Source organism: Narcine bancroftii, chromosome 1 (assembly GCF_036971445.1).
Source record: "Narcine bancroftii isolate sNarBan1 chromosome 1, sNarBan1.hap1, whole genome shotgun sequence".
Classification (NCBI taxonomy): Eukaryota; Metazoa; Chordata; class Chondrichthyes; order Torpediniformes; family Narcinidae; genus Narcine; species Narcine bancroftii.
This window is the reverse complement of record NC_091469.1, coordinates 342,937,913-342,949,039: the sequence shown is the minus strand read 5'-3', so window position 1 is coordinate 342,949,039 and position 11,127 is coordinate 342,937,913.

The window sequence follows — 11,127 nt, the reverse complement described above, 5'->3', positions numbered from 1 at the left end:
AGATTAACATGATTTTATTTTTGTGATAACTCTTCCTGATGGCACTAGCAATAATAATCACTTTTTTGAATCTGTTGATACATAATATCAAAATCGCAATTTCATTCCTAACTGAAGGACGGACAGCAGAGAGTGACTGGCATGGGATGAGTCCTGTCATATTTTGCTCATTTCTCTGAGGACGTGGAACATCTAAATAGAGTTGAAGGTGAGGAAGGAGTTTAATATGATGTTTGCCACTGCGTTCACCACTTTTTGCCACACCGTAATGCATCCTATCAAGATTTTGTTGATGGTACCTCTGCAAAAGTTATTAAGGGGGCCGATGTTTTACTCAGCGTCTCATACTGTAGCACCTGATGCTTTCATAGATGTCACATTAAAAATTCTTAGACCATTCAATATGCAATTTTTGCTTTCTGAAGGAAGATGAGTGTGAATTGGTAGGGTGGCATGAATCATTTAACATGTTGGCATCTTTATGTAACTGGGGTGCATAATTCAAATCAATGAAGGGGAAGAACTTTGTGTGATGGTCTGAGCGCCATTCAATACTTCTCCAATTTCTTGTGGTCTAGGGCAGAGCTGAAGATTAATTTTGGTATGACATGCACAGCTGGACTGCAAATTCTTTGCATTTTGTGCTCTCTGGTCAGACAACATTTCCATGTGTACAGCAAATAATACATAGGGTGAAGTTCTGAGCTACAGATAGAATGCAGCAAGAGCAATATGACTGTACTATTGCCAGTTCCTTTCAGTTGTCCCATATCAAAATGATTATATATGTTTAGAATCTGTGGCTGAGGGATTTTGCCTATGTGGTTGTTCTTCCTGATGGTGTTTTTTCAAAGAAGTGGGATATAAATCGATGGTGCTGATGTATAAGCCGGGAAATTGGAGACCAGCGAACCTGACAACTTTGTTGGTAAGTTATTGGAAGAAATTCTTAGAGATCAGGTACATTTAAGTATTTTAATTAGATTTGCTTTTGGCTAATCACCTTAACTTTGGGTGCATTATATTCTGTCTGACGACTTTTAGAAACTTTCAATGATAGTACCAGGAAAGCCAAAGAAAGATTATCAGCAGATGTCCTTCATATCCATTATAGTACAGCTTTTAACAAGATCGTGGTTCATAATTTGATAAAACATATTCAGTCATTTTGTGGGGAGATCAATGTTCGGAGGATTGAAATAAACGGTCACCATGATAAAGAGACACAAGGAGGATGCAAAGTGTGAAAGAGCAATCTGGGACCAGAGGTGGAGATCAGGAAAGCTTGACCAATCTGCACAAAAGGAGACGGTCAAGAGGCCTGGAACAATCTGAGAACCAAAGGAGGAGGCTTCAAACACCAGGTGCAATCTGGGACCAATTAGGGAGGCCATAAATTTTTATGGCAGTATCAATGTGGGTCAATGGCCAAAGCAACTAATTCTGGACCAGTGGAGTAGTCCGTTAAGAGTCCAGTAACCAATCACCCATATAGGAGTGCATGAACTTGGAACATTCTGGAAGCAATAGATAAGGTAACAAAGACTGGACCAATGGAGGAGGTTCTTTTATTATCTAGAACAATGGAGAAATCAATGACAAATCTTTTAATCTGGGAGCCATGGCAAAGTCCCTGAAGTTGGAGCCAATAGAAGATTCAACAGAAACTGGACCAATGGAGGAGACAGGAACACTGGAAGAATCAAGAACCAATGAAGGAGGCGAGATCGAATGCACCAATCTGAAATCAATAGAGGAGCTTATAAAGAATCAACCAATAGAGGAGGTTTTGGAGAAGGGATCAGTCAGTGAACAATGCAGTAAGCCATTTAGTCTGGACCAATGGAAGGGGCCATGAGCTGTGAAAGAATCTTGGACCAATGGATGGGGCTAAATGGATGGGATTACTAGGTGATCAAAAGTGGAGCCCACGAAGACAAGCCAGATACTAGAGGCTATGAAAACTGGATGAATCTGTGATCAAAACTCTGAGCAACCAATGATGCACCAATGGAGAAAGACATGAAGATTGTGCCTGTTGAGAGCAGTCGCAGTCCATGTATCCTGGAACAATAATCGACCGACTGAAGGACCATGAAGACTCTGCCAATATTGGGCTAATGGGTGTGGCCAAACAGATTGATCAATCTGCAACCAATGGTGGAGGCTATGTGCTTTGGTCTAATAGAGGAAACTATGAACATTCCAATGAACGGTGATAAATGATGGAGGCCATGAAGAGTGATCAAATTGAAGAGACTACAGAGAATGCACCAATAGAGGAGACCACCATGATTAGATCCATCTGTTACCAATGGACAAGGCATGCTCTCTGAATGAATCTTTGGTCAATTATCAACCAATCTGCGGCCATTAAACAGGCCAAGATGACCATACCACCAAGACTGGACCATTCACAGAACATCAAAGGGCACGAGGTGTGGAGCCATGTGGGACATATGAATGAGGCAATGAAGACTGGACTGATCAGTGATGATAGAGAACGCTATGAATTGTGGACCATTAGATGAAACCATAGAGAATCCAAAAATCTGGGGCCAATTTGGGAGGGCGTTAAGACAAGATCATCTTTCAACAATGGATGAAGCATGAAGATGGGACCCATCTGTCATCAATGGAAAAGCTTCTGAAGAGTGAGCCCAGCTGGGAACAATCATGAGGCTATGAAGACTGGGCCCCTCTGTGAACAATGGAGAGGATACCGACTTACCCAAACTTTAGAAAATGAAATGAGGACTTCACCCAGCCCACATCATCTGAAAAAACATAGTGGCCAAATTCCATCAGAATGCATTGGAGAACACAGATTGCCAGAAGAATCATGGGCCATTTGTGGAGAGGATGTGTCCATGACCACACCTTGGAAAATCTGGATGAAGATCTGTGACCAGGACCATGTTGGAAAGTGGTCAAAAAAGGCTAAGAAGCATTGAAGCAAACCAAGTGGGCAGGATGAACACAGCCAACCAGTGGAAGTAATGTATGCAAGAGCAATGCAGGTGCATTGATAAGGCAATGAAGTCTCAACCAAATATATATCATGGAGGTGTCAGTGTTGCCTGGAACAAATGGGATCAATGGGACTGGGATCCATCGGAATGTTCTGAGGAGGTTATGAAACCAGGGCCGCACTTAGTTCAGCAACCAAGAATGCCATCCAGATTCCAGTAACCAAGAGCCAATATAGCAGAGCACGTACTATGAACAATTATATGTCCAATGGAGATGGTCAGGAAGAATGGACCAATTGAAGATTCAACAGAAACTGAAACAATGGAGCAGGGCATGATAACAAGACCCATCCTGGAAGCAATGGAGGTGTCCAGGTAAACTGGACTAATTAGGGACCAATAAAGGTAGTCTCAAGGAATGCACCATTCTGTGATAATGGCAGAGTCCATGAAGATTCAACGAAGAGAGGAGTTCAAGAAGGCAGAATTAATCTGTGACCAATACAGGAAGCAATGTAAGAGGCCTTGAGCAGTGCGGGAATCTGGGACCACTGAGGGAGCCCAATGTGATCAGACTAATTGACCATCAAAGGAGGTGCCCAAGAAGAGAAGATAAAAATCAGAGGGTGTGAACAATGTACCCAATGTGTGATCAATACAGGAGATGATGAAAACTACACCAATGGGGGAGGCTGTGAAGATTGTACCCATTGAGACCAATCGCTGAGGTCAGGAAGACTTGACCCGTCTCTGAGAGATGGAGGGGAATATGAAGACTTAGCCTATATTGGAAGCGGCCACACAATCTGCAGGCAAATCTTGAACCATTGGAGTAGGCAAGACAGAATGGATTAAAGTCCGACCATCAAAGGAGGCAGGATGTACACAGTTAACCAGTGGAAGCAATGTGTGGGGCACCAATGAAGGACCACTGAGGAGGCAATGAAGTCTCGACCAAACATACACAATGGAAGAGTCAGGGTGGGCTGGATGAAATGGGATTTGTGGTGAGATCCAAGTCCAGAGGCTTGAAATAAACAGTCACCATGATAAAGAGACACAACCAGGCTGCAAAGTATGAAAGAGAAATCTGGGACCAGAGGTGGAGATCAGGAAAGCTCCAACAATCTGCACAAAAGGAGAAAGTCAAGAGACCTGGAACTATCTGAGAACCAAAGGAGGAGGCCTCAAACACCAGGTGCAATCTGGGACAAATTAGGGAGGCCACAAAGACAGAATTAATCTGGATCAATGGCCAAAGCAACAAATTCTGGACCAATGGAGAAGGCTGTGAAGATTCTAGTAGCCAATCAGCCATATAGGAGTGCATGAACTTTGTACATTCTGGAAGCAGTAGTTAAGGAAACAAAGACTGGACCAATCTAGGACCAATGGAGGAGGATCTATAATCTACACCAATGGAGAAATCCATGATGAATCTTATAATCTGGAGCCATGGCAAAGTCCCTGAGGTCGGAGCCAATAGAAGATTCAACAGAACCTGGACCAATGGAGGAGACAGGAAAACTGGAAGAATCAGGAATCAATGAAGGAGGCGTAATCAAATGCACCAATCTGAAATCAATAGAGGAGCTCATAAAGAATCAATCAACAGAGGAGGTTTTAGAGAAGGGATCAATCATTGAACAATGCAGTAAGCTATTTAGTCTGGACCAATGGATAGGGGCCATTAGCAGTGAAAGAATCTTCGAACAATAGAGGGGCTAAATGGATGGGATTACTAGGTGATCAAAAGTGGAGCCCACGAAGACAAGACAGATACTAGAGGCTATCAAAATTGGATGCATCTGTGATCAATACTGGGAGCAACCAATGCGTCACCAATGGAGAAAGCCAGTAAGATTGTGCTCACGAAGGCAAGACAGATACTAGATACTATGAAAACTGAACCAATTTGTTATCGGTAATGGGGACTATGAAAGCTGCACCAATGGAGGATGACATGAAGATTGTACCCATTGAGACCAGAGTCCCTGAAGCCTAGACCAATGGCCGTCTGATTGAGGGAACTACGAAGACTCGTCTAATATTGGGCTAATGGAAGTGGCCACACAGATTCGGCAACCAATGGAGGAGGCTATGTGATTTGGTCTAATAGATTAAACTATGAACAATCCAGTGAATGGTGATAAATGGTGGAGGCCATGAATACTGGCCGAATTGAAGAGTCTACAGAGAATGAACCAATATAGGAGACCACCATGATTAGATCCATCTGTTACCAATGGACAAGGCAGGCAGTCTGAATTAATATTTGGTCAATTATCAACCAATCTGCGACCATTAAAGCAGGCCAAGATGACCAGACCACCAAGACTGGACCATTCACAGAATATCAGAGGCCATGAAGAGTGGAACCATGTGGGACATATGGATGAGGCCATGAAGACTGGACCAATCAGTGATGATGGAGAACGCTATGAATCATGGACAATTAAATGAAACCATAGAGAATCCAATAAGTTGGGGACATTTAGGGACGCCGTTAAGACTATATCATCTGTCACCAATGGATGAGGCCATGAAGACAGGACCCATCTGTCATCGATGGAAAAGCTTCTGAAGACTGACCCCAGCTGGGAACAATCATGAGGCTATGAAGACTGGGCCCATCTGTGAACAATGGAGAGGATATTGACTTAACCAAACCTTAGAAAATGAAATGAGGACATCACCCAGCCACATCATCTGAAAAAAACATAGTGGCCAAATTCCATTTAGATGCATTGGAGAATACAGATTGCCAAGAAGAATCATGGGCCATTTGTGGAGGGGATGTGTCCATGACCACACCTTGGAAAATCTGGAAGAAGAACTGTGACCAGGACCAAGTTGGAAAGTGGTCAAAAAAGGCTAAGAAGCATTGAAGCAAACTAAGTGGGCAGGATGAACAGAGCCAACCAGTGGAAGCAATGTGTGCAGGAGCGATGCACCTGCATTGATAAGGCAATGAAGTCTCAACCAAATGTAGATCATGAAGGTGTCAGTGTTGCCTGGAACAAATGGGATCAATGAGACTGGGATCCAGCGGAATGTTCTGAGGAGGTTATGAAACCAGGGCTGCACCTGGTTGAGCAACCAAGAATGTCGTCCAGAATCCATGTAACAAAGAGCCAATATAAAAGAGCATGTACTCTGAACAATTATGTGACCAATGGACCAACTGAAGGTTCAACAGAAACTGAAACAATTGAGCAGGTCACGATAATAAGACCCATTGTGGAGGCCATGGAGGTGTCCAGAAAAACTGGACCAATTATGGACCAATGAAGAAAGTCTCACAGAATGCACCATTCTGTGATAATGGAGGAGTCCATGAAGATTCAACCAAGAGAGGAGGCCATGTGAAGGCAGGATTAATCTGAGACCAATAAAGGAAGCAATGTAAAAGGCCTTGAGCAGTGGATGAATCTGGGACCACTGAGGGAGGCCAATGTGATCAGACTAATTGACCATCAGAGGAGGGGCCCACAAAGAGAAGTTAAAAACCGGAGGCCGTGAACAATGGACCAATGCGGGATTAATACAGGAGATGATGAAAGCGACACTATTGGAGGAGGCTGTGAAGATTATACCTATTGTACCGCTGAGGTCAGCAAGACATGACCAGTTTCTGATTGATGGAGGGGGATATGAAGATTCAACCTATATTTGAAGCAGCCACACAATCTGCAAGCAAAAGATGAAGCTTTGTGATATGGACTAATAGAAAAAGTCACAAACTATCCAGTGAACTGTGACCAATGTTGGAAGCCATGAAAACTGACCAAATAGAAGAGTCAACAGAGAATGGAACAGTAGAGGAGGCCAGGAGTACTGGACCATTCTTGAACCATTGGAGTAGGCAGGACAGAATGGACGAAAGTGCGACCATCAAAGGAGGCAGGACGAACACAGCTAACCAGTGGAAGCAATGTGTGGAGGACCAATGCAGGACCACAGAGGAGGCAATGAAGTCTTGACCAAACATATTCAATGGAAGAGGGCTGGATGAAATGGGATCATTGAGACTAGGATCCATAAGAACCTTCTGAGGAGGCTTTGTGACCAGGACCACACCCTCGTGAGCAACCAAGAAGGATATGAGGCAAGGACCGCACCATGTGCCAATATGGATTGGATCAATCTCAGATCTTTGGAAGGGTCAATGTGGACTTCTCCAAGTAGGACTACAACAAAGTGAAAGCTTGCCAAGTCCTCACAAGGGAAACTTTGCATGAGGCACTGTGACCAGATCAGGTCATGGGACTATTGGAGGAATCATAATGGCCAGGACAAATACAAACATTCAAAATAAGCAAATTGTCCAGGCCTAAACCAGAATCATTGGAGGAGACAGAGTAGCAGGGCCACACTGAGACAATTTGGCAGGTCATCTCCCATTCCATTAGAGAAGGAAATGTGGCAAGGACTCTGCAGATTTTGCAGCCAGGTTGACCTGTGGAAAATCTCACCACAAGTAAATTATTGACCAAAATAATTCTAGTGTGCCGAAGTCAATTATGCCAGGTCTCACCATGTCTTACCTATTGAATCAAGGGAGATCTAGCATTATCAGAGGACCACCAAACTACTTCTCCGCAAGTTACCCTGACATGGCCTGTTGTGGGAGATCACTCAGGACTTAGGATATGAAAGAGCAATCATCAAGGACCTGAGGGACAGCAAAGGTTATCAGGTTAAGTGCTATAACTGCACTAACAGCTATCTAATCAGCGCAAGGTTCCTGTCATCAAAGATAACCAAGTGACCCTCTGCATATGTGGGAAGATGGTTGAACCTTTTTCTCATTCACACCCTACTAAAGCTATTGAATGAGCAAATTTGAAGAACTGTCGCTATGCATTCCAATAAAGAAATGTGCTTGATATAAATCGATGGTGTTGATGTATAATCTGGGGAATTGATGGCCAGCAAATTTGACAGCAAAGGTAATCAGGTCAAGCGCTTTAACTACACTAACCACTCTGTAACTGCTATCCACTCAGCACAAGGTTCCCATCATCAAAGACAACCAAGGTGGCCCTCTGCAAACCAGTGATGAGTAACCCTAGCTGCAAGAGTGTCTGAGCAATAAGAAAGTGAAGACTTACCAACATTGACCCCTTCTTCATTTTCAGTCCCACAATGGGTCCTTTCAGAGCTACTGGGAGAGCTATACCCAGCTTTATTCCACAGGAATGTTTTGTTTTATTCCTGCTTTTTAAATTTTAATTGCACTCCTGTGAGTGCTGGGTGTGTGTGTGTGTCATAGCTATATTCATATTCTTCAAATGCTGTTAAAATCCATGTTACTTTGAATTTATGCTTTATGTCTTTATGTTTCATCTTCCTTTGCAAGAGATCAAAGGTCATTTACAGTTGCCATCAATCAATTGTCAAACAAACAAGTAAGAGTGTCCATTATGAAATAGATATTGCCCACTCACCACCACTAACCCTGCCCACACCCATTCTCAGTCCCTCAACTGGTCTTTTGAGAGCCAATTTAAAGACCTACAACCATCTTTATTCCACAGGCATGTTTTCGTTTTATTCACTTTATTTTGTTACACAATTGTGTGTGTGAGTCAGTCATATCTACTTCAGCACCTTTTCACAGCATTATCCCCATGTCTTTCGATGTTGTTAACATCCATGTAACTATGAATAATTGATTCACATCCTCATATGTGACACCTTCCTTTGCAGGACATCAAAGATTGATTGTCATTCACTGAAGCCCATTCTTCAGAATGATTATTTTACAAGGAAATCGGCCATCATGAAGCAGAACCTACCCATCTGGACTGGAGGGAAAAGACTCTGCAAGCAAGTTATGATTAAACATAGCTGCAAGTGTCCCAACCATGAAAAATTGAAGACTCACCAACACTGACCCCCTTCTTCATTCTCTGTCCCACAATGGCTCTTTTCATAGATATTGCCCACTCACCACCACTAACCCTGCCCACACCCATTCTCAGTCCCTCAATTGGTCTTTAGAGAGCCAATTTGAAGACCTACATCCAACTTTATTCCACAGGAGTGTTTTGTTTTATTGATTTTCAAAATTTATTTGCACTCCAGTGAGTATATATTTGTGTGTGTGATAGCTATCTCCATATTCCTCAATGCTGTGGAAATCCATGTTACTTTGAATTTATGCTTTATCTCTTAATGTTTCACCTTCCTTTGCAGGAGATCAAAGGTCATTTACAGTTGCCAACATTGAACTTGTCAAATCAAAGAGTAGGAATGACAGTGTCCATTATGAAATCGATGGTGCCCACTCAGCATGACTCACCCTGTCCCCATTCTCAGTCCCAGAATGGATCATTTGAAAGCCAATTTGTGGAGCAATAACCATCTTTATCGCACAGCTGTGTTTTCTTTTGATTCACAGTATTTCATTGCACAAGTGTGTGGGTCAGTCATATCTACCTCAGCACCTTTTCACTGTATTAGCGCCATGCCCTTCAATTTTGTAACGATGAGTAAATGATTCGTATCCTCACATGTGACACCTTCCATTGCAGGACATCAAAGTTTGATAGTCATTCACAGAAGTTCACTCTACGGAATGGTTATGTAACAAGGAAAGCGAGCTTCATGAAGCAGAATGTGCCCATCTGGACTGGAGGGAAACACTCTGCAAGCAAGTTATGATTAAGCCTGGCTGCAAGAATGTCCCAGCCATTCAAAAGTGGACTCACCAACACTGACCCCTTCTTCATTCTCAGTCCCACAATGGCTCTTTTCAGAGCTATTTGGAGAGCTATAACTAGCTTTATTCCACAGGAGTGTTTTGTTTTATTCTTGATTTTCAAAATTTAATTGCATTCCACTGAGTGCATGGCATGCATATCATAGCTATATCCAAATTCCTCAATGCTGTTAAAATTCAAGTTACTTTGAATTTATGCTTTATGTCTTCATATTTTGTCATCCTTTGCAGGAGATCAAAGGTCATTTCCAGTTTTCAGCAATAAACTTGTCAAGGACTAGAAAGGACAGTGTCTTTGATGAAATCGATGGTGCCCACTGACACCCTTACCTTATTCTCAATCCCACAATGGATCTTTTGAGAGCCAACCTGAAGAGCTATGACCAACTTTATTCCACAGGCAAGTTTATTTTACCCTTGATTTACACCATTAAATTGCAAGTGTGTTTGTGTGTGTGAGTCAGTCATATCTATCTCAGCGCCTTTTCACTGCATTATTTCCATGTCCTTCGATGTTGTTAGCAGCCATGTAACTAAATGATTCATAACCGCACATGTGACACCTTCCTTTGCAGGACATCAAAGACTGATTGTCATTCACAGGACCTCACACTTCACAATGGTTGAATAAGAAGGAGAATGTGCATCACGAAGCAGAACATGCCCATCTGGATTGGAGGGAAAAGACTCTGCAAGCAAGTGATGAGTAACCCGAGCTACAAGTTTGTCACAGTTATGAGAAAGTGAAGATTCATTAACATTGACTCCTTTTTCATTCTCAGTCCCACAATGGTTCTTTTCAGAACTACTCAGAGAGTTATAACCAGCTTTATTCCACAGGAGTGTTTTGTTTTATTCTTGATTTTCAAAATTTAATTGCACTCCAGTGAGTGCAAGGTGCGTGTGTCATAGCTATCTCCATATTTCCCTAATGCTTTTAAAATCGATGTTACTTTGAATTCATGCTTTATGTCTTAATGTTTTGCCTTACTTTGCAGGAGATCAAAGGTCATTTTCAGTTGCCAACAATCAACTTGTCAAATCAAAGTGTAGGAAAGATAGTATCCATTATGAAATCGATGATGCCCACTCAACACCACTCACCCTGTCACCATTCTCAGGCTCACAGTGGATCACTTAAAAGCCAATTTGAGGACCTATAATTATCTTTATTGCACAGGTGTGTTTTCTTTTGATTCACAATATTTCATTGCACAGGTGTGTGTAAGTCAGTCATATCTACCTCAGCATCTTTTCACTGCATTATCCCCATGTTTTTCGAGGTTGTTAACATCCATGTAACTATGAGTATATGATTCATATCCTCACATGTGACAGCTACCTTTGCAGGACATCAAGGATTGATTGTCTTCACAGAAGCCCAATCTTCAGAATGGTTGCTTAAAAAGGAGTGCATGCATCATGAAG